Source organism: Temnothorax longispinosus, chromosome 9 (assembly GCF_030848805.1).
Source record: "Temnothorax longispinosus isolate EJ_2023e chromosome 9, Tlon_JGU_v1, whole genome shotgun sequence".
NCBI lineage: Eukaryota > Metazoa > Arthropoda > Insecta > Hymenoptera > Formicidae > Temnothorax > Temnothorax longispinosus.
The window spans coordinates 20568097-20594777 of NC_092366.1; the positions used below are offsets into that span (position 1 = coordinate 20568097).

General features: G+C 36.3%; 1 protein-coding gene across 1 annotated transcript in view; it reads right to left on the minus strand.

The window, feature by feature from the left end:
* LOC139819386 (RNA binding protein fox-1 homolog 2) overlaps window positions 1–26681 on the minus strand; it is a 255553-nt gene that overhangs the window by 146749 nt on the left and 82123 nt on the right. Inside the window, exon 3 of the mRNA XM_071788685.1 lies at window positions 15178–15220. The gene's annotated coding sequence lies outside the window, so the exon portion shown is untranslated. The remainder of the gene's footprint in view (window positions 1–15177; window positions 15221–26681) is intronic.

Sequence of the window (26681 nt, forward strand, 5' to 3'; positions counted from 1 at the left end):
GCGAATTTGCTCGTCCGTTTCCGATCAATACGCGACCGACCGACCAAACTGTTGTCCAGTCTCTAATCGATATTGATCAACAACGATAATGGACTGTCGCGAATCAATGTATCTCGTCGCGTTCAAGAGAATCGCAAAATTAATTATTTATTTACGGGAAATAATTACGCGGACGGGTGTGATATTAAAAAAAAGGGGTTCGTGTTAATTTTAATAGTCTGTACTTTTGCAGCTAGATACGCGATTTTACGAAACATGAAACTCCATATGTCGTCATGCTTGCGAAGTCGTTTTACAAGGCTCTCAAAAAATTAGGCTCACCCGCTAACGATTTAGCCATCGTCATTCCACGTGACTCGTGCCTCTTTAAAGGATCGGTCACGTAATTGCGGCGAGACTTTTCCCTTCTTAATGGGCCGCCAGTTTAATAGATGGGCGCCATTACAATTTTAAAAGCTCTTCAAAGGACCATAAACATCTTGAGAATTCAATTCGCGACCGTCGAGGCAGAGCACTTCTCTTTTACGCGCGAAGAAATATTCATAGAGCAATTCTTAGTGGGAACGATATTATTGGTGAAATATTTCGAAATATTTAAAACCAGAACGTTATTTTGTCCCCTCCCACATTCCGAAGACGATATTTCGGATAATCTAAAGTTAGTGACGAAAAATACCGTCACACGAATACGATATGCTTCCCACCTGCAATGTCTCATCCGCGTGTCACTCGTGCAGTGCCGTGAAGAGTGCCAAAGTTGCGACAGAATAATTAATTTTCAGTAAGAGTGCTAAAATCAATCCACGTGATGAGATATATGACTCTTTATTTAACTTATTTAACTTCCATGCAACTCAAAAGAAGAGAAAGTGAAGTAAATGTAAAATAAATGCATTACTTAATATTTCCAATACAGCATGCAAGGCATTACGATGCTCAATCGAATAAATCACTACACGACGTTAGAAAATTTCAAAATTAATCCTTTTAAACACGAGTTTGTTCATATCAGTCGTAATGAAGAAAAAAGATGCGATTATATAATATAGCTATAATAGCCAAATTTATATTCCACGAAGAAATCGTTCATATTTCTTCATTTGAACAGATGTATTAAGCGTGGCTGAATTTTTTTCAAAAACTATTTGACTGAGAAAAGTGCTCAATCTTCCTAGCGAAACGCGTACAAAACGTGCGCTTAATGCCGGAACCGTAATGCCTGTCGTAAGCCTTTTGAAGTTTTTTAAAGTTAATTTACCTGGTTTTACAATTGTTTCCGATATATCATGACGACCTTAAGGTTACACACGACGACCAGATTAACGAAGACAGCTCGGCGGTAGTAAACACGCGATGCATGATGCATGCGACCACGAACGTTTTATCTCGCGCAAGGGGCGGGACACGCTCGCGCTCTTTTTCCCCTTAAAACACATCCTGTGCGATAAAATACGGTAGCGCGTTCGAAAACGTGTGTGTGGCAGCTTTTATCCGTAGCGCAAAGTTCGAAATGTCAATGATAATATTGCGAATACAACGCACTGCACTTTTGATAAAGTACATCGAAGAAACTTGTTCTCTTCTTATTAAATGTGTAGCAAGATATCTTTCTTCTTTCTTTCTACTGATACATGTTGGTTTCAATTTAATCAAATCAGATAACTGATTAATTGTGACATGATAGATTGACAGAAAAGAAATGTGGCACATATTTGTCAATAATAGTACTTAAACATAGCAATGAATCATAAAATTCTTCTAAGATCTGCTAGTTGTACGAGGATGCTTAAATCCCCTTGAGAATGCTCTCGAGTCTCGAGAACTGTAAGATGTCTAATGAAAAAAGAGAAATTGCATATTTCTTAAATTCAATGTAATCTTTGTCGAAGCAAAATTTCATGTTTCTTTTTCTATATAGTTACATTATGGCAATTGAGGAAACAAAGCAACATTAAAATTATTTAAACGAAGAACGCAAATGTAAAATTTTTTGCAAATCGTGAGACAAGTGAAACGACGCTTTGACGAATTGGCTCTCCCACTAAGGTCGAATGTTTCTCAGACGCAGCTGCAAAATAAAATTCAAGAGGGCGGCAGTCAGCTGTAAAAAGTGCAACGCGAATTCCGAGCTGTCTACGTTCCGGAGCGACTCGGAAATAAGAAACGTAACAAATTTATCTCAAGCAAGAGACACACAAGTATTTCGCTATCCGACCCAACGTTTTTCGTATAAAAAATAATTACAAATTACATTAAAAAGTTAAATTTCAAAATTGCATTTAAAAGATATTTTTAATAATTGCGCTTTATATGGAATCTTGAACAATTAGGGGGGGATCGATTTTATATATAATTATATTGTTTTTTCCGTTTTATATCTATAAAACGGAAAATATTTGTTTCTCTTTCATACGCACATCAAAAAGATATTTTTAAATGATATTCTTTTTCAGTTCTACAATTTTATACTTCAATTATATATAAAGATATTTAATTATAAATGACTGGGTGATTTATCTGAGCATTAACATATCCCGATTCTACATTGACGCAAAGGTTATTGGAAATTCATAAATTATTAGTTCACATTTGGATATTTTTATATCTTCTCCGATCGTATTCCGGATTTCTCAATTTCAGTAATCAAAATACTTGACAAATATTCACACCAATTCTGTATACGCTACGATCCTTATCTTTTTCATATTCTCTCACACGCTTCTGCTTCCTGTCAGTCAAATAAATCCACGATGGTATATTTCTCTTGCAATAAGTATACACGCGCCATCCGGTAGTCAAATCAGGGAGAGATCTTAACAGGCGCGTAAACATAGCAGTGTTTAAACGCTTGCGCTGGATCTTCTCGTGTAAACGACGAAAAGATCCACATCGAAGATCATAGCTCTGTTTTTTCGAGTCTCAGAAATGGACCTTCGGTCCATTTTATAATATTAATTAAACATTTTTGTCGATGGATATGGAATTGTTTCCGATACGAATAACAAGCGTCTGAATTCGATTAAAGAGTAAAAGAGTGGAGCATGAAAAAATAACTCGATCTTAATATACATATACTTCATGCTTGTATCGGATAAGTTTAAATGAAAGACTCTTTAAGATAAATTCGGAATTAACTCAAGCAATATATTAACAACTTAATTTTTAATTAATGGCAATCTAACATTGAAGATTAAAAAATCTCATTTCTACGGGTAGACGATAAAATCTCATTTTTTTCATTTAATTCCAGGCGGATCTTACTTTGACGGAAGTTTCATTCCAGGCTGAACTGCTAAGATATTCAACGTCAAAAGATTGAAACATTGAAATGTAGAAAGATTGAAACCTCTTAATCTAATAAAAGCGGAAAGCGGTTACGCGACGTTAAATTAATGTCAATATTAACCCGTCATTGACGCATGTAAATGTAATTATAAAGTCAAATATTACACGCTGCCACGCACGTTGTGTAACCCGACAGCACGTTATTAAACAAGAGATGGGAAATTTCGCGAGATGTGAACTATAGAGATAGTCGTGTAATCCACGTTTCGTTAGGCAAGCGTATTCGATTCTTTCACTCCCACGGTTCTTCGATGAGAATAATTATTTTCTGGCGGATGAGAGACGCGGTCGCGCACGTGTAGATCCTGCGGGAACGCGAAAACACCCCCCCTTCGCCGGCAGAAAGAGAGAAAGAGAGAGAAAGAGAGAAAGAGAGGATCGGATTACAGGGCTGTATCCTCTGGCACAGGTTCAATTTTCTAGCTAAATATACGCGGTGCGTATATTTGGCGAATCGGTCGGTTGTTTCAATCGTGAGCTTCACCACGCCTCGGCAACGCCATGGAGAGTCCCCGAGCTAAAATCAATGGCGCGCGCCCGGGAGGAGAGGACAAACGCGGGTCTAGCTGAAAATAGGCGATAATCTCGATTGTTCTCGAGAGTGGAGAATCTCCGTCTAGCGCGCGTAGACGAATCGATCGAAACACGCGACGTGACGTACCTTGCCGCGCACATTTACTCAAAAAAATTTTTTTTCACAGAAAGCTAATAAAATAAAAAAAAGACCTTTCAAAGTTTACATTGGAAATATTAATGCTTGTAACAAGAGATTTTTCGACAATATACACTGTTAAATATTAAAAGATAAAACTTAAATCAATACCTTGAGTTAAATAACATTTTGTTATTTTTAACTACCATGTGTGTCGAAATTTATTATTTTAACACAAAACAGTATTATTTTAACTTTATTGGTTTAGTTAAAATAACGAAATATTTAGTAGAAGCAGTGGCGACAGATAGAAATGGTTAAAAATGACTAAAACTGAATATAACTCGATACTACGAATTTAACAATGTAAAGTAAATAAATCTTAATCACAAGATTATCAAAGATGAATAAAAATACACATATTTATGTGGATTTATTTTAGAATGTTAAAAATATTAATATCAATAGTATTGGAACACACAGATTAATTACATTACATTGAATTGCATTTTGTATAGTTCAGTGTTCGCGAAAAATTACCCAACGCATTTAAAAATCGCAATTTTTCCTCAAAAGAGAAATTTCGCTGCTATCGTAATGCGTAAGCGAAATAATAAACGCGTTTCAAAAGCATTCCGAGTGCGGTGGATTGCTTTCGTTGAGTCATTCCGAACTATTTCCAGTTAATTGACCAATGGAACTTTCCATCACGCTTCCACCGACAATTTCGTGTATAAAGACAAACACAGAATTATTCCCAACTCTATCCGCAATGAATGTTATTTATGTGGATTCATTTATCAAAAATCGATACGATAAATCTGACGATGAGATAACGTCTACTGTACAATTATTAAAAAGACAGAAATGGAACAATTCCATTAATCCAGCTTTTAAAAAATTCCATTAATCCAGTTTATAAAAATCTCTGAACCAAATGGCAAATAAATTTATGAATCGAATTTCTTGATTGATTGGTATCAGTTTTCCAATTTACCGCTTTTAAACATTATATAATATTTACCGCACATAAAGTGCAAAAACAGAATTAGTTGATTGATTTAAACTTTAAAGAGATCATATATAACTGCAATACATTCCTTGCAGCATTCAACGAGCTTTTCACGGAAAGTTCATACAATATTTTTATACTTTTATTGATGAAAGGGATAAAAAAAGGAATATATATGATAAATGTGTGTATATGTATCCGTATACAAATGTGAATGTCCGCTGGGTGCGAGCTCGGGTCCGTGCGGGTTCGCCAGGACCAAATAACTGTGCGGACTGCGGGATCAGAGTCATCCCTGCGAGAAGAGAGAATCTCTGCAAAATTATTTTCAGGATCAGCCCGACATCTCTCTCGAATATCGCGCGATTCTAGCCGATAAGGCGGCCACGTGCCGGCCTGATTATGATTTATCATCATTCCGCGGGGTTGCAACGCGTAACTCGTTCTACCGTGTAATTCCCGTTTGTTAACGCTCGCAGCTTCCACGCGGTTGAACGTTCAACAGCCTCAAATAATCGGTCGCATTGTTTCCGAGTGATTTCCCGCGCGGCTATACTTCGCCCGAATAATCGCTGGCCGTCCAACGATAAACGAGCGCGTCGGCGGATCAAAGCGTACCCAATGATTGTTCTTACCGATGACATTAATTATTAATTGCACGCGTTTCGTCGCGTGGGAGAAAAGCTATCGGGGAACATGATGAAAAGGCCGATGCGAGCCGTTGTCGCGCGAGCGAGCAAGTCCGAAAGGAGTCGAGGAAATACGCAGGGAGCTGCGTTATCGATGCACGCGGAACCATCTATCGACAACGCTACGCTACTCGAGTCGCGCTGCGTTTTCGGAATGCACGGCGGATGGCGCCGGGGGTCCGCTAGCTCGCCCGACGAGCGAGAATTGAAGACGAGACGAATCGACGTTGGAAACGGCCATTTAATTGAATTTCGAAGAGACGCGAATTCGTTTAATAATTTCAGAATGATTCATGATGACTGTACGAGCAGTATGCAGATTAACATGAGAAAAATTGCAGGAAACCTCATTCGCATCTTGTATCCCTAAATATCCAATAAATACAGCCTGAAATAAGACGATTCTCTCTTCTCGTTGATATTTTCACTTTGCGATCAATATTAAAATTCGGCAATAATAATCAAGTCCAGAATGATCAGTCTGGATAACAAAACGGTAAATACCCGAAATATGTGCCAGCTATTTCGAAGGTGGCACACAATATCGATTCTGAAGCGTATCGTAATGGAAAATAAATAAATGCATTTTACGTATTGATCTAATAAAGCTTGACTTTCGTCCTGTTCGGAATAAATAACAAATAACTGAAATGACAGATATACGCTTCGATATGCCCGGATATATTGCTACAAATCGAGTCGGAGCTTTCTCGGAGTAAACGGGTCTTCGCCCGACGTAAATTTTTTCTTTTTACGCGCACGCAGTTTTGCGCTTTCCGTAAAACGTGCGTAAGGCTCATTTTCGCGCGAACGTCGTGCACGACTTCGTCGACGTGAGAGGTACGTCGCGACGAAGGTGCGATTAAGGAACGATCTCTGCGACACGTACCCAAATCTCGCGATACAATTGCTCCCACTCGTGATTCAGCTCATAATTGATCCGGATGTTACGCAGGCGGGCAGTCCTAAACGTTTCGTCGAACGATTTTCGGTCCAGCCGACCGTGGCCATGTCGCGCTCTTCGCATGATCGCGAACGATTAAACGGAACGAGCGAGATTTCGAAATGATTTTTCGCGCGGACTCGAAAACGCGGTCGGCGGTGCCATCTGCGGGCCGTGCGCAAAACTTTCGCGGCGCGTGGTCGGCATTACAGACATCGGCTCTCTCACCAGAGGAAGATAAGTCACTTCAGGATAATTTAAATTTTTTTTTACCATAGAAATAATATTGATACGTTAAAAAACACATATGTGTAACATATACTTTATATTGTAGAGAATTTCTCAAGAGAATGCATATTGAAAAAATTAATATATTTGACATATATTTACGTTTTCAAATTATAAATTTAAAAACATATGTTTATCTTTGTAATTGAATTAAATCTATCTAAATTATAAACATATAATTGTGTTTTTAATATAAGTGATCTTATTTAAATTTTTACATATTACATATTTTTTCACAAGTATATGTATGTATTTCAATTTATAATTTGCATTGAAATTCTGTTCAGAGAAACGTAAACGGAAGAAAAAGCGCAGTTATATTATAAACCGTGGATTAAATATGTGGATTAAAATATTCTATATAATTCACAGTAAAATGCGATTTATCGATCTTCGCATCAAGCATTTTATACTCACTATTAACATATTTTCTTTTTCTCGTTTAAATTATTCAATTAATTTGTAAAAAGCAGACACCATCAGCTTGCATAAAGGGGGAAAAATCTAAATAATTCCAAATGGACCTTATATTTTAAATGCAGCGTAACGCAGTATATACCTTAATTACATTTCCGATAACTCCATTAATACCGTTACCGAGCTCTCTAATTACATTCTTAATTACACTCGACCAATGCACGCATGTATTTTCAGTGACGGATATAATGTGTAAAATACTCGCTTTATTTACCGATTTTGCATCCGAATTATCGTTAATATTATAACGACTTTATGAATATTATAACGAGACAGCTTTATTCAATAACCGGAAATTACAACCGGAAAGATCGATTAAAGATTATGTTATTCCAAATATTATATGAAAGCAATAGAAATCGTTCTTTTTATCAGTCTATTATATTTTAAATTTTTTGCAAATTAAATCCTAACGTCATAGGTATGGATCCCTTACATTAGAGGAATCCAATGAGAGAAAAAGAGACACTACGGAAGACCGTCACGCTTTTCTCGTTACTTCTCAATAAAACTTAAATTTCCACTTGGCTTGACTCACATATCTATTAAAATCCGCGAATTAATCGCTATATCGGCGTAACATTCAATTTCCGACTTCCAACCATAAGCAGAACGTGAAAATATTCGGACGATCCGCGCTCGTTAGCCAATAACAAAGACCACTCATTTCCACCTCTTTTATCTGTCCATTATTAATTCAGTCGGTGGTGCCGGAAAAGCAAATACTTTCGAATTATTCATAATCCCCGCAGCATTCGCGAGAAGCGTAATGGATCTCGGTGAATAAAAGCTCTTACGGTTTCGTTGACTCTCTATCGGAACACCTGCGCGTGTTCGCTGCAAATTAAAATCATGTGCGAGAGACGTGGAATCATTACCGATACGGAAATGCAACCTCGGAATTTCTCCATTCCGAAGTTTTCTAGTATTCGCGACATACCTACAATAGACACGCTCAGGTGTGCGATTACATGTTTTGTTTTCAAGCAAATAGCTCACACTTATACTCGATCGCTCAGTTTTAAAAAATGTAATTCAATATCCTAAATGCATTAATGCATTATCACCTGCGATCATATATTACAAATAATTGAAATATTTATCAAGCATACTCTCTTATTTTTGTTTGCTAGCCATTATAATTAATCTATAATTTTAAAAAAGTACAGAAACGTTACAAATAATTCAATTATTATTAAGGCTGTCGAGAGAACATAAACGATTCTTTACAAACTAAATTGTTACACAAATTTTATAATATGTTAAAGATAATAGTTATTTAGCGCGTTAAATTAACCTTTTGTATATAGCATATTTATAAAAGATTAATATTCTAAATTTAGAGAATATAATATCTTTTTCTCTCAAACGTTGATTAATAAATATGCGTTAATTAACGTTGTACATAACAAAATGCACAGAGTATTCGCTCACATTGTTTTGCACAGGAATTTTAATTTTATTGAAAAGGAAGCCACTACAACACACCGACGACAGATATATATATAGAGGAGAGAAACTACCCGACGCGCTTCCTGCAACTGACGTTCCGTCTCCTTTCGCCAAAGGACTAATTTGCAAGGCAAGGGATTTAATTAGTGAGAGCGCAAAGACAGCGACCGCACGTTAATGTCACGTGATATGGCTCTTTTTAATCGCCCGTCTAATCTAGCGTTTGACTTAGATTCCTTGTCTGCTGGTAAGCAAAATTTGAAAAAGCTTTTGCTGCATAAGCAAAATTTTTCAGTCCGGAAAGAATTCCTAGCATACACGCGAAAAGGAAGCATAAAAAGTAATGCCGCAACGCTATTTTCTAGAATAATAGATTTTACCTTCCAGAGATGTAATTATATGCGTTTCATAATACGTTTCATAATACGTTTTCAAGATTTCATTGTATGTGCATACAATTTATACCGATGATACCGTTATGCAATAATTCTACGAGGATTGATTCGCGTTGTTATTCATAATTAACGTGACAACTGCGGCTTTATCGCACACAGGCAGTATATAATCACATACCCATACAATCATAATTATAATCGTGATTACAATGATGTCAAATAAGAGACCGGCAAATTCGTTTAATAATCGATGATTCATGTGTGTTTTAAACTATATAAAATCCCTTTTCATCCAGACGATTTATAATAGCTTTCTTTTCCATTTGTGCTTTTAAAATCTTAATCGATATTAACTTACTTTTTTATTATCTACTTGCTTAGTTAATAATAATTAAAACTTTCCTCTTTTATTCTTATTTTAAATAAATATATTATTTATATTTCAAACTATTATTTCAATCATTCTTAATAGATTTATTCATCAGAATTGATTTTATGAGATCAAGCTAAGCTAAGATCGTTTGCAGCAATTAAACATAAAATACTATCATATGCAAATTCTCACACTCTTCAAACTGCACTCAGTCGCGAATGCGCATTTCTCATTTATCACAATTTTTTCCGCTCGATATTCGTATGCATCTACAAAATTATTAAAACATTTCTCGTTAGAGAAATATCCTTGCGTAAAATTATTAAAATATTTTTCCTTGATAATCCGTTTCGCATCGTCGAGACGCGCGCATTGAATTTTCGTCGAGCACTTTTCGCTTTTCCCACGACTGGCTTTTCACGCGACCTGTCCTCTTTTCTTTCTTCACATGTATATACATATACAGACACACGCACTCCATCCTGTATCCTTCTCCTTTTTGTCTCCTTTTTCACGTCTCCAGAAATACTCCGGATATCCTCGATTCTAATTCAATCGCACGATTTTCTCCCAGGAAATCCCTCCCCTCGAGATGGCTTTGCCCAATACCGCCTACTCACCTACGATCTTGCGAATCTCTTCTCGGGGGCTTGCCCTCTTGCGTCACCGATGCGTTTTCAATTCCGACCTCGAGGCCTCTATCCGCCGGACTGCTGCTGCGCGATAAGATTTAAGGGTGTCCCGACGAGAAAGGAAACGACCCGCGGAGAGGCGGTGGGATGAGTTCCCTTCGCGGTTTCGCAAAAATTTAAAAATTCGTACAAGACGAAATATAAAAGAACCAAGTAGAGGTATAAATTTAATGGAACGCCGCCGCCAGAGCTGACGGAAGCGCAGAATTTATTTTTCATCCTCGCCCGTGTAATTAATTCAACATCTTCTTACCGTAAAATTTCTAGTTTCATTAAAATGTTATCGTACGTTATAACATGTCTGTTTATTACATGTACAAAAAACTTCTTTAAAAAGTATAAGAAGGTACGTCCTACAATGTAATCGAAGATGTCTCATGTTATCAGAATATGATTATAAATAACTGACAGAATTATCCGGTAGTTGCAAAATGAAAACTGTTTACGAGTAATACAGCACGTTTCTCTTGTAAAAAGTGTCAACTTTTTGGATCCAACTCGCCAGTATTCAAGATCCGTGCCTCATCCACGAGATTGTAAAATACTCACGTTTGCGCTTCTACATAGCTTTGAAAGTTATTTTCGTGAGTGTCTGCCCCGTAGTGTATTCCCTATGTCCCCGTTACGTAACAGCACGAGATTTACGGACTTTTTCCCCAGATCTCCTTCCACGATAATTAAATTAAAAACGTCCGCGTCACGTACTCGCATTAACAAATTTTATGCAGTAATCACGTAAAAGTTTCATTAATTTTTATGAAAGCAATTGTTTCTGAATTTATTAAAAATCTAAAAGATATAAATATATTTGTTAAATATCTTATTCTCTTTTATTTCGTGTAATTTTTAATTCTCATCGTGTCACCAGATTAAAATGTATCAAAGTCGCACACGTAATTAGCGTCTTTTTACATTCGAAACAACAAGCGAAGGAGCCTCCGCTATGTGATATTACTGAAACTTTTAATATTCCTTTTCTTTATCCCGCGAAGATTAAGTTTATACTGTGCGCTGGACGGAAATACGTAAAACTAAAACAACTTCAGCGACAACTCGCCCGACAATGCCTTACTTCGAAATGTTCGTTTAATTTCCAACTTCCAATTCAGCATGAAAATTAAAATTCTCTTGTACAAAAAATCTAGTAAATTTTTTATGACAAGGACGGAAAAGAGCGAGCACGAAAATAGAAACTTCCTTCGGTCGCTACAATTTTCGTTCTCTTTATTTCATCGCGCTTGGTTCAACGATCTCAACATGTTAATCGATCCCTACACCCTTTTAACGCGACGAGTAATTAATTATAACTTTCAGACGGAAGAGGAGATAAACTATTTTTTATAAAGACTAAAGACCTATCTATACTCACATAAATCAAAAACTGCAAGCCAAATATAAATCAATATTAACATTATTACATTGTGTGGACATTATTATGAAACGCATTATAATTCCTTATGTTCCTTCATAATACTATAAAATAATTCATTTCGTCGGGATATATTCACTTCTGTAAATATTTTTATTCTTCCGACAGTTAAATTTCAATCAAAATAAAAAGATTTTTACACGATACGCTTACGCGTTCGCTTTCTCGTGTGATTTTGCATTTTGGAAAAACTACACTTACAGTTACTTTGTATTTGAAGAAAAATTGTCGCCGACTTTTCGCGTATTTCAGCATGCGCGATGCTCGCGTGTTACTGTCAAGTTTAAGGTCAAGCAAAAAACGCCATTTTCCGGCAGTGGCCCTGCGACGGACGTAAGAGGATTAAGCTAGTTTTCTTCCCGCCCGGATTTGGTGCGTCGTACCCAGCTGCTGCTACTGTCGGCCACTTTCCTGTTCCGTCTCCTTTTATGACGCGATCGTTAACGCGGATTTTTATCCACCTGTGTGCCATTGGAGGCTCCATATTTGGTCACTTGTTTTAATCGATTTATTGTTATTTGATCGGAATCGTTTTCTAAACAGAGTTTCTCTCGCAACTGTCGTGTAATACTTTAAAAGCGTATAATATTATAATTGGAATTAAAGATCCTATAAAACTGTAGAAATCATATTATAATATTACTACTAATATATAGTAATATTTTTTGAGTTGTAAGCGCAAGTTGGTCAATGTAACGATATGATACGATGCGCATAAAATAATTAAAACGCTTAATTCGATAATAAGAGAGTGAGATAATAAATTGTAAATCATTCACCTTGTGATCCGCTGTTAAACCCGATCCTGTTAAATACCTCTCACAAGTCAGACCGCTTCTTCCTCTCAGGTTTCTTCATTGCACTCGCGAAAACACGATTGCGCGGTTCTTTTCACTCCCGACGTTAACCGTATAACGAAAACTTCGAAAGTGATACGGTATATTTTCAAATCCGAGTAAAGGAAAGAAGTTAATAAAAAAATAAGCATCGGTCGTAAATCCTATATAAAGCGACAATCTATAATTTTTAATTCTCTCCGTCACTTTTAATTCTCTCGATTCCTATCTCGAATACATAAATTGCGCGAAATATCTGAATCGCATTATTACTATATTTGGATAAATAACGATCGTTTCGATATGCTTACAAGTTATCAGCTGTAAGAGTTGCGCAAACTAGCGATTAATAATTTTAATAATCGTCGAGAATAATCGCGTTTCGATAGATAATAATGTAATGCGGAGCGACTCGCGCCGTTGCCTGCTGGATCGAATCCCATTGTGCGAATGATACCGTGGAGACCTTGCGTAAATACACAGCGCAACGCACCGTACGTCGCGCAAAAACAAACGTCGCGCGCCAGCCAACTTGTCACCGCTGTAAAATATTTACTATTATGAAATATTTAATGTCGTTCTGCTCCGTATATTTCCAATTAATTATCCCAGCTTGCGATATCCAAGCTTGCGATAAGCTTTTTACAAAGTTTCGTTCTAGACTCGAGTCGGTGATTCGTTCATTATCGCGCGTTCTTAATCCGGAAACAGCAGATAAATTACGTTTAAAACGTCGAGAGAGCGCGATGCTTTTGAATGCACGAGAGATATACGTGAAACGTATACTAAAATCCAACTATCGTTAAAGAAACACGTAATTATCGCTACATTTATATTAATTATCAAACATTTAAAAAATCGGGATACGCACATATATAAAATATAATTAAAATATATTGAATCTTTAAATTGATATCAAAATGCATGACATATAAAGTTATAATTAAAATTCTACCCTGAAATCTGGCGTGAATTATACAATTACAAATACCCATAACGGACTTCAAAATTAAATAATTTGCGTATTTAAAATCTCCTATTAATACTCATGTTGTCAATATCGACTGATTGCTGTAATGTAACACACATTTACATACATAAAATAAAAAAATAAAACCATCAGAATAGTAGATTAAGTACTTATGCTATGAAAATTAATATGAATGTGACAAATCGATACGCGTGTAAAAATAGTTATAGATCTAAGTGAATTCTATGTGATATTATTAACCTTTGACCTTACAATTCGAAAATTATTGTATAATCTCAATAATTTGTGGTATTACAAAGATACAATATTATAAAATATCATATCTCTTTTTAAGGAAGCTTATAAGATAAATTGCAAATTAACAGTTTCTATATTTAAAATTTAATCTTATTGTTATTGGACAAAAAAAGATAGTATAACAATACAGCACTTTTAAAGGAAGGAAAATACATTTGTGATGCTCTATATTCGAATAATTATCAGGTGTTTTTGTTCCTCCAATACATATTTCCATATTGAAGAGATAACCTTTCATTCAATTGATACTTTCAACAATATGAATATCTCCAATGTTATTTTAACGTAGTTATTATATTTGCATAATAGCAAAAAAATTCCCATACAGTACTCCAAACTCGTTAAGTAAGTTACTGTAGACTGTACAGTGCTGCAGAATCATCAAACCCGATTTTAATCACAAAGAATCTTTGATGAATTAAAGTTAATTTTATCTTAACTATATAATGCATATATATATACTTGCACAAACATTAATAATTTTTAAATCATATAAAAGATAAAAGAAGAAAAGGTCTTCTTTCCGCACTAATTAACGCTAATTTCTAGAAACGAATAACGAGACTGCTTTGTGGCGGCTATTACATAAAAACATTCTTTATTATCTGTATAAAAAGAATATCTACTCTGTGTGCGCATTAAATCTCAGACTTTAGCCTGATAGCACGCTTACGATCTAATTGAATATTTATAGGATAGGTATGTATTTCATCGATTTTTTAATACGTATTCAATCTAATAGTCTACCGTATTATATATAATAGGTCGATCTTTCTTATTTTACTTTAAGCAAAGATGATAGGATCAAATTAAACTTTTTACGGGACGGTCCACGGAAAAATCGATATACCAACTCTATAACGAGAAAGCGTTCTCTAAACTCATCCCAGGATCAAGCCAGATTAAATGCGCAAAGGATTAAAAATTACTCAAGCACTGGATTACGTCGACGCCGAAAGGAAATCATTTTCCATCATCCGCATTATCCCTTTAAAATCGTTTACGCATAAAATGCTGTACGTATTGAACAGAATATTAAACCGCATGGATTTCAGCAGTCGTACAGAGGTTCTAATCATTTTAATTGAATGAATAACACTTGTTTATAACATATTAAATGTTTAATAAATGTCTTCAACGACTTGTTTCATACTTGTAGCACCATCGATATTCGATTTAATGAATATCATGCTAAATAATACGTTTAATAATAATTTCCAATATTATATTCAATAATTTTTAGTGCGCTGATAATAATGGTCTTAATTGCAAAATAGTGTTTAATAAAATTTTACTGGCTACTTACAATATGTGCTATTCGATGTGGCGTTTTGGCGCGATAGTTGGACCTGCAAAACCAAAAGAAGAATTTAGATACAGTTTTTCTTGTGTACTATATATCCCATATAGGGTTTTACAATCTGCCCAATACTGCGCCAGTATACAACTAGTACTGACGCAGTAGTATTGAGCCGATTGTAAAACCCTATATGGGATATTACATCATTATAAATAAATAAATCAGCTTAACAAAAGTGCTCGTTGTTCAATTCTTTTTGCCTTCACGGGAATTAGCACCTAATTAGACGAGAACAAATGAAACAATATATATATGTAAGTCTTTTACCAAAACAGTTGCAACGTATGACACGGGAAGGAACGTCAAAATTTACTTCAAATTCACTTCAGGATATTATATTACGCACTCTTGAATCCTGAGATTCACTTTAATCTGCATAACTGAGACGTCCAACTTCATACCAGCTTCCAAAATAGTGGCACCGCACGAGCTCCTCGCGGAGAATTTAAATTAGATTCGGAGAACGCGCGCGAGCGAGTCTCGCTTATAACTCTATCGACCGCGCGTATTATCATCGAAAAGAGGAAGATGCGCCTCGCGCGTTTTTTATCCTATTTTTCATGCAATCGATCGATTGACCGGAAGGTCGAAGATTCTCTCCCTCATCGTTCATGCGCAACATCCAATAAGACGCCCAAAACCCGACGACATCCGACATCCGAGGGATTTCACGAGAGAATGCATGGAAATCGCGGACGTGCGGATCGGCGTCGAAAATCGCCGGATAAGAATTTCATCGCGATTTCCGATGTCGTCTCTTGTTACCCTGCACCCACGTTACCACGTTACTGTCGCGAACGCGAAACCGCGTCTCGCAAGAGAGAGAGATAGTAATTGAAGGGCCCGCTATGCCACACGAGAATGCGGTTTTCACAGTTGCAGCTGCGCAAATCGACGCGAAACGCAGTTAGCGGTATAGGTACGTCATACGTGCCGCCGCGATTTCTCACGAGACCGCTCGGTCGCATTCGAGCGAATTAATTAACGACCCGGATATAACGCGGCTACGAAAATAACCGGCGGCTTCCACCTGACGGTTATCTTCGCCGGCGGAAAATGTTGCGGCTTGTGTACTCGCGTGTGTGTGTGCGCGCGCGCACGTCAGAAATCGCGATTATTATTTCCTGAAGGCGCACTGCCGAGTGTCTCGTCGAGTATTTATCGTGGTAGGTAAATGCCACACTTCGGCGCGGCGTGAAACGTCCGTCAGCGCGTTTTCGCTCTCGCCTGTCCGGGTTGCTCGTGCGCAAGCTTATGTAACGAAATTACATTCCGCGCGATGCATTCTGTACGCGAAGAACGAATATATGTATCGCGCAGGATGTGCTGTGAATTTTTCAGTACTGTTTATCCGAAACATTTTCGATGGTAAGAAAATATCGTCTTAGGAGAGAGAGAGAGAGAGCAAAGAAAAATCCGATCTCGATATTATTAAAAATTAGGTCAGTGTGTTCGCCACATATCGCAAAATACACGCTCTGGTAATCCGCTGTTCTCTTTTTTTTTCGCAATCTTTGATTTCTTCGCGATTGCGAAACTTGCGCGAATTTCCGTGATTGAATCTAAGTCAATAGACGAAAGAACTGCAAACGGGGATCGGATCAATCAATCGTCCACCGTCGAAACGGATAGCGCCATAAATTCTATCTCACGAATTTCGACAGGTCCGTGTGTGCAACCTGGCGCAACTGCTGCAGACGAAACTGCAACTGCAAACCGACTGTAATTGGAAGGGCCGTGGGGCGCGTGCTATGTACCCGTCGCATATATGGAAGTTATCGCGTAGGAGGATCCCGTGATCGAAATCGAAAACCTCCGCCGGGCGCGCACCGGCAGCATTTTCGGCTTCCGAATTAGGCGCGTCGACACGTAACACACTAATCGAATTGCCACATACACATTCGAGCTGGCACTTGCAGCTGCGTTACAAACTTTCAATCGCGCGCAAATTGGCCCTCATAAATCAACGCCATCGCCGTAAGTCGCGAACGTAGGTAATATGAATATTACTTCCCGTGCGACTACGGCGGTGACTACGCGTGATGGAAGCGTCACGATTTCCCGTAATGTTAGTACTTAATTTGGATTTGCAATTTTATATCAACTTGTAATATTATAGTAGATAGGTTTTACCGAACGCAAATTGCGTGCATTATATATATTACAATACAAATTTTAGTATAAAAATATATAAATTTTAAATATAGATTAAAATACTGTGCCGTTATCTCTTTAGATTACAAGATAAAGATCAACATTTGCAAGTTGATTCATTGTTATGTTAACTACATTAACGTAACGACAAATTATGACAAATTACATAACAATAAGTTATAATATATATAAATGGTAATATAAAATGGACATTCAACAATTAATTATGTAATATAATTAATTACTTCTTAAATTAAAAGCGCATAATTGAAATAACAACGCTTGTAACATAATTTCATGAACGAATAAAACTCATGTTTGTAACGATGCAAAAAATGTTAACCATATTCAAAGAAAAATATTCACGAGCAACGGTGTATAATTGCAATTTTACGTAAATTAGCGTAAAATTTGTATTGTTCATATATAATTGATATGTAAATATACTTTAATTTAATTCACAATTAAACACGCATTAGTATTCATACTGCTTTTTCCTCATAATTACATCACATATCCAAATTACCTATCACTTTTGACAATTGAATTTGAAAAGCAGTTTGGTCTCCGAAAATGTTGATAACGCAATGTAATTAGAACACTATATTCTATCTAAGTCCATTTCGTTAGTTTGGAAAAAGCTATCAGACTTTGAGCTAGCGCGAATTTGCGGACACTGACGCTCGTCTCGCACTATATCAATCCTGCACGATGTAAGCCGAGAGCAATTTATTTCGTTTGAATTTAATCACGATATATGATACTTTGTTTTTTTTTTTTTTTTTTTAAAGATTTGTATTTATGAAAGCTGACATATAGAGCTTGAGAAAATAAATCCAAACTATGTCGGAAAAATTTAATCTCACGTAGCAAGTTTATCGTTTTCTGGAGTAAAAAAGGAACTTTCGATTTAAGAAACCTTTGTTTATCAAATCACATTTCTAGATTTTTGCTAACGACTTTATGGAGGGTTCACAGATTTCATTTCCGAGTGGGCCGTAAATCCTAGAAACTTTTCAAATTAAATTTCTAAATTGCGCTTGATCTAGCGGAGGGCACTCTCGGCGGCCTCGCTTTAACTACCTTCCTTTATTTTTCAAGCAGGCGAGAAAGTCCGGACAGTTTGACGAGCGTTTACCGAGTTTCGTTCGGGAATTCTCCGCGCACAACTTCCGGAAGTCCTGGTCGAGAAGTCCTATGGTGGAAATAATAAATAGCTTCGCACTACGGATGATAAATGCGGCCTTGATAAATCGCAACATCCGCCACTAAATTTGTAGTATGATATAATGAAAATGTGCTTGTACAGTTAAAGCTTTCCGTTTTGCCTATTATCAGAATTAATGAACTCAACTCGAAAGGTAACGTATAAGAGAAATTCTTCGCAATTTCATTATAACTTCAACTAGAAATACTCAAAACTTTTTGTCGTAAAAAATAAATCGTCTTTTTGTTTCTCAAGAAATAAGCAAACGTTGCGCAAAATGAAAGACGTCACACATTTTCCCCACAGCTCTTTCTTTCTACTGATTTCCCTAGACAAAAGTTTAATAAGATGTTATTATTTTTTTACGATTCTTATTCAACATTAAATATCTTCGCAGCTAATCCTAAAATGTTAAAATCTTGTTAAAAAGTGTAGTCCATTTGGATTTATATACAACATACAAATTTATTGTCCTGATAATTTTATCACGATTTATTGATAAATATTCTAATATAATGTTGTGAAGGCACGTTCGTGTTAAAATTCGTATTAAAAAATATGCAAATATTCGATCATGCTTTTAAGAAAATCATCATGCACGTGTATTGGCTTTTTCGACATCCTAAAATCTTACGATATCGCTAAATAAACTAAAACAAAGGTTTAGTGTATTAGATTGGAAAACTGAATGGCGCTAACAACGTCTCGAGACCATAAAATTCAAATGGGAAGAAAAGTAAAACCGGAAGGTACGCCAGAAGTAACGAGCAAGGCAACGGTTAGAGGATCATAGACAGAAAAAAAGTCAGATGAAAAAGGCTGGCCGAATCGAGGTCAGTTAAATAATAAATCATTCAGCGAAGTCCTTTTCAGAGGTTCGAGCGCCGTAAACCTTCGCGTATCCTTCTCAGAACAATCGTATGAAAACTCGCATCCTTGGGTTCGCGTGAAGAAAGACAGAAAGGTGCAGAAGATATATAAATTGAAACAAAATGCATAAAAAATCAGCTCTGCTCGAAAAAGTAACTTTATTGAACTTTGATGATGAATTTGTAAAAATGCAAATACGCGCGATGAATATATTCAGGAAGAAAAGCATTCACTATATATTTTGTTCAGTTTATATATTTTAAAGCACATGTGTGCACACATGCCATTCTTTGACTGAGATCCCAATTTTAGTTTTAACGCATGCACTCTTTCGTACAACCCCTCGGCAATCAATTGCTCTGACACGGTGGTAACTACACACGTTCGCAATATAGCAGTTGCCCCGAAATTCCGAGCACACACGCCCAATATTTTCAGACAGCATCACGTTTCCCCCATATTTCCGTATCGCTTACGAGGTGCCTTTCATCTTATCGAATTTTCAGAGTCGCTGGAAAAACAGAGGCTATGCGCGGCGATAATAAAATACGAAACTGGTAATATCCGCGCGATGAAAAAATTGTGTAATTATTGTAGGTATACACGAATACTTGCATATGCATGGAATCGCGAAAATAAGTATTATACTTCCAATATAACATTATTGTGTCACACAAGAATGGAAAAAGCTGCAAATTGAAAATCGACTAATGCAATGTAACATAAAATTTTCGTAGAATTGATGTAATTTTTTCGTTGAAAATATATTTTAATATTACAATTCACTGCAAGTAAATACAGTTTCCTAAATACTGTATAATATCACAGAAATTACGTAGTGTCTCTGCATTTACATTATTAATAAAATTAATTATAAGTTAAATATATTATTAATTATGAATTAAATTAATGTTATAAAATATTATCGAGTATTAATTTTTAAAAATAGCCAAATATACTCATCAAGTATTATCTCAATAATAATTTCTAATTTCAAATAACTAAAAATACGAAAAAATTACTGTCCTAAAAAACAATTGGGCCGACATAAAACTTGAAATACATATAACTTGAAATAAATACTTTCCATAACCGCGCAACTCAATGGCTACAATAGAAAGTTACGTTCCTGAGATGCATGCAGATAACCATGTATGTGGTAATGGATACGCGAACTGCAGTTGTTTCGGATAATCGTATCATGGATAAGCCTCGCAAAACGGTAATACGTTCGACAAGGACTATAAAGTCCCGTCGTTACGAGCGAAATGGAGATTTCGAAGAATTTATCCCACTTCAGTCGATATTCAAACGCTTCTATATTTATCTGATGTAAATTATGCTGTGTTATATGTGTCAGATCTAAATGGAAATTTGGTTGGCAATTTACGCGGGGAACTGACATATCTTTTTAAAAATAATCAAAAAAACTCTCTATGTAGTAGATCAATGCTAAGATATTCAATCTTAAAAAAATTTTAATTGCATAAAACCAGAAAATTAATAAAAACTATTTTTATACAAAAATTAAGAGTTTTTCATTTCAATGCCAAAGTACATTCATCCACAGCACGTTTGCCACATATTTCTTAAAAATTTCACGTTTTAAAAAAGTACGTATTATCCTTTATGGATAGACTTTTTCAGCGAAAGAATTGACAAACTTTCAAAGATACGTTTGTTTTAAATTGATTGTAGATTTAAACTGTGATAATATTTGTCGATGTAATAGTCGACATAATAGACAAATAGTCGATGTAGTAGACAAAGCTAGTAGCATGTGATAGCAGTGTCAATATTGTCGTCCTAGTTTATGACAGAATCAGATATGTTCGCTCACGGCGTTCTTATACACGAAAAGAATTTTTTTACCGCGCGTGATATGGTCGAAGAAAAAAGTGGCAGCGACATAAATGAAATGGACAGATGCTCTGTACACCGTAATGGAATATCCGTGTAGCAATTGCCTCAGTTAATAACCTCGCGAACATAAAACAGCAGCGATATATATTCGTTTAAGATCAATGTCCATCCGCGGGCAGAAAAATAAGAGAAAATTTCTGTTTCGCAGTCAAAATTTATATTTCGAGTAAAAACTAAAAAAGTGGATCAATGATAAATTTTGTAAGACATTTCGTATTTAAACTTTGATCCTATTAGTGTAAAAGATGTAATTTTCGTGAAAAAAGACGAAACGTTATATTTAAAATATCCACTTTCAACATTTTTGTGAAATACATAAATTGCTATTGAGTGACAGTAAAATGTCTTTTAATCGCAAATATCTCTTTTTTTCTTAAAATATCTTGAATAAAATTACATAAAACTGAAAAAGAAATTATAGTAGAGAATCGCGTCGATCACGATTATAGTTCAGAGAGAAGACACCGGCGCGGCGCGGAAATCGAGAGAGAGAGAGAGAGGGAGAGAGAGAGAGAGAGAGAGAGAGAGAGAGAAGAATCTTGCTTTCTTAGATCCACTTTATTCGAGTCTTGATCAAGATCCGCGGCGGGGTCTCAATAGACCACTCGATCGACCGGAAGTGATAACAGAATGCACCTGTGCTTTCTCGTAATCGTTCAAGGAGTTTCATTGTTATTGCCGCGCTTCCCTCAAAAGATTGGAAAACCGAGATATTGAGATTGGTGCAAGAATCCTTCCTCGATCAATCTACGATCAGTTTCAAAGAGAAGCGAATGTCATAGTTTTATCGAATTGTGATTTGTGGAGATTAATCGACCGAATTATAATAAAACTGACAATGAATCCTGTTGTACATAATTATATAGAGTGTCGCACATTATTCTGCTACTCTTTGCATATTTTGTTGTATTAAAAAATGCATTTGTTTTCATCAACGTAATTCTACATAAATATATAAAGTATTTGACCTTTAAAAAATTTTTTTTTCAATAATGTTATAGCAAACTTTAAAAGCTTTATAAAAAAAATACAGTAAGCTATATATACATAATAAATAAGAAATAAACTTAAATGCATTTTATATCGTAAAGCAAATAGATTAGATTGATTAAAATACGAGTATAGACAAAAAACAACAATGTAGTCTCACAACATCAATTAAAAAAAAAAACAGATAAACAGACAGTATATATAGCCTTCCCTCTGCCGTGTTTAAATATTAAGGGAATTAAGGGAAGAACGATAGAGCTGGGAGCGGCGCATCGCGAATATATCACAGTTTATTTAAATGTCAACGAAACGAAACAGATCGTCCAAGAGAGCTTCATCCGCGAAAAAAAATGTGCCGTCGACCAACTGCGGCATACACGCGTATTTTACAGAAAACCATCGTGTCCACTCTACCAACAATTTATACGAAAATTTACCACTTTCCCTCGCTATTTTCCGACGTACTCTGGGGCACTTCTCTTCCGAAAGATCGAGTTAAAGTACTCCAATAAAGGATTATTTCTTTCTTCTGCCTTGACCCGCCCTCTCGAGAGTTCGCGAGGGAGAGACGATCGATCTCTCCGAGACTTTCGTTGCCGAGAATTATTTACACAGCGCGATTCTCTCAGTGCATTATTGAATCATTTCCGTTTTAATAGTTCGCTAAACGAATCGCTCAAATATAAAGGTCGTAACGCAGAAAACAAACTATTTTCGCAGACTATACCGTATACCTATATGTGTGATCGATCTTGTCGAAAACAGCGCCCGCGTCGTCCGGGATAAAATAAAACACCGCTGCGGTATAATCGAATATTAGTACAATAATGAAATGTTGACGCAATATTGATCCGACTGACGAAAATGTAAACGCAAGATACGTGATACGTGTATCTCGCGTCGGTTGTAATTGAATATTTGCTTATGATTAAATATCATTTCTCGCGTTATTCATCGAAAGCTAATATCTATGCATATGCCATGCTATACACAAAACACATCAGATACAAACTGACCGGATTCAATTAAACACAGATACGATGGATGCTAATCCACGTCAATGCGGATCCGCGTCACGTGAAACTACGCGACATTCCCTATGATAACACAAAGCTATAGACTTGAACGCGAAACCCGAACATTCGTTTCTACATGAGCGCGCGATGACGATTGTTATCTTCGTCCCGTTTTAATGGACGCAATAATTAACGCCGTTGTAGTGAATTGCGGAATAAAGTGAATTGCAACGCACGGCGACGAATTTTATCGCGACCACGACCGTAACCGCCGCGCGACATAAAATTTCGCCGCCCACATCACGATCCGCTTCGCATTGTTCGCACGTGGTGGATAGGATACTCGCCGTAAATTATCGTCGGGATCCCGCCGTCGACTTTTTGGTGTGACATTTCCGCGAGTCACGATCGGCGATCGTGTAATCCACACGACGCGTCGCATCGCGTCGCGACGCTCCCCGTTGAAAAGCGAGATATCGGCGCGATATCGAGTGTGCAAAAAGTCCGCTCCGTGATAAACGAGCGCCATGCGCTCGATCGATCGAGAAAAGATCTTGTTACAGCACGGCGGTATGGGTCCTTAGGAAGTGCGACGCGGGTTTCCTCTTGATGCCGTTGTGGCAAACTTCTCTCGTCGCCGCTTTCTATCGCGATTTCACCACGCGTTGCAGATTTTGCATTTTTTTTTTCTTGATTCCAATTTCCTTTCTCCATCCACGCGATATGATTCCCAACGCGCGCGTTTCGCTTGCGCGTTCTTTCATCAAGATTCTGTGAGGTACACGAGGTATCGTAAATATTCGTCGTAATGTCTGTTCTTTCGATAACAAAAGCATTTTCAAAGGTATTAGAATAACTTAGCTTTGCATATGGAAAGCTTATAAGAAAAAGAACTAGTCCTTGTGTATAAAATCATATATTGGCTGTATGGATCATTTATTTATTTCCGACATCTCCATTCTTTGAATTTTTAACGATGAAGATCTCCACGCATAATATGTCACAATTGTTTAAATTTTAACATTATCTATCTCTCGCTATTATATTTCAAACTACTTATCTATTTATTTCTACTCATTTTTAGTAATTTATTATTCAATATAACTCAAAATAATTTAAGACTAAAAATTAACATAATTTGCAAGTAGGATGTACCGTATACACAACAAATCGTACAATTTAAAGTAGTCGTTATCAGTGTCACTTTGTAAAGTCAGAGCGACCGCGTTGCAATGGCGAAGCATTAAAGAGGCGTCCCGAAATAACAAACGTTTAAAGCCGCTTTGTAAAATTAAGTCAGCAACCAGGTTATCCTGGTGCACCGCAGAGATCCAGGTCACCTAGCGAAATTTACGATGGAATACATGTATCCTATAAGAGGAACTCAAGCTGCACATGGTGTAGAAACGCACATGGTGTACGATGCGGAGCGAATTAATTCGGCGATAGTAAATTTGTTTAACGCACATATATATTACACCTTTAACTACTTTCTCGTACGCTATTGTTTAAACAGCACAGTATTCGAAATTCTGCCAAGTCCTGTTGATGCTGTGACTAATTAAAAATTGATTTTTTTAAACAAAAATACTGAAAAATTATTAGGTAATTAATAATTTAATCAATTGATAAGATATAAATTTCAATTTCTGAGAATTAAACTTCAGAAATAAAATTTTATTTTGCATTTGACCTCAAGTAAACTTTAATATCATGTTTATAATTTAATTATTATATCTATGTATAAAAATAATTTTAATGTTAAAGCTAAAATACTAGACAAAAATAGTGAGCTGACTTAATATTTTCATCAACTGGTAAAAGAATTCACAGTGGAAGATTTACAGGGTCCAGGACGTCCTATATACCCGGCAGTATTCCGAGAACTGGCTACGACATTTTTGTCACGAAACTTGAAGCGAACTTAGCTAGTTTGTTGAAAAAGCTCGTCCGACGAGTAATTTTCTCGCGACAATTTTTCCTAGCAATTCCACGTAAACATGCATATCATCTTCTACCTCGCGGCAGAAACTGCTGCCATAAAATATCCAGTTAAGATCCAAATGAGAATCAATCGAATTACAACGAAATTTTAACGAGCAGAATGATATATTAATTAAAGCATGAATCCACGCAATCTTACAGAAATGCAATTTTGCTAACGCAATTTGTTAGCAGAGAGCCAACACAAATTATACAAAATATAGAAAAAGACGTCTCTATTATAGATATCGTTCTTCTTATGGAAATAAAATGTACAAGATATTTTTATTACCGTCACTGAAAAGTAAAAAATTGAAATTAATATGAGCTTTTACAGGAAAGACACGTAAATTTCTATCCGATTATTCCTTTAAGAAACAATATAAGAATTCTGATAAATATACAAAAATAAGTTGGAGATATATTCTCCTCTTCTTAAATGAGTCAAAGCTCAAGATAGATTCTCGAATGTGGAAATCTATAATATACGTTTCGTGTTCACCAAAATGTAAATTATATTAATGCAATATAGGTGAATAAAGAAATACTTAATTACCTATGTTAAGTACCTATTTTAGAGAATTTTTTATAGATTCATCAAGAGACACGGCACTGTGTCTCGCGCTAAATATACGTGCCCGCGAGACAAAAAAAATATATATATATACCTGAACCATCGAGTCGAGCGGAAGCATGATTATCACATCTAAAATCCGGCTAAACAAATGAAATTTTTAATAGGCTCAATCGATTGCTCATATTATGTAATATAAGAGTGCCTTTTTTCTATATTTAACAATCGGAGTACTATCAAATGTTTTCCGAGTAACATGCGATTATTCAGCGTCTCATTTAATAGCGACGCCACGCCGGTAAAGAAAGATCTGCGAATTCATTCTCCCTAACAATAAGCACCGCATGCCAACGGCGTCATTATAATATTACGACTGTTCCCAAAGACGCACTTGGCGACTTGTTCCTTATTCTCCGCCGTAACAACGTCGCCGTGACTTATTTTCCCTCGCCGGTTATACGCCCCGCTCACCCGCCGGTTGAATGCAACGCGAGCTACAAGAGAAAAGTTTATTCATCCCGTGAGAGAATATCGCAGAAGTTTTCTTTCTGCGTAACCGCTTCTATAAGACGTCTGTGTTTTCCTTTAGCTACCAAAAACGAGCGAATAACATTTCGACTCGCGGACCGAGGCGTGAAGGGAAGATGATAGAATTCCTGATCGCCCTGCGGTCTTCCCCGTAATTAGAACGAATAAATGCATGAGTGACGTGGAGGAGTACTCGGCGATGAAA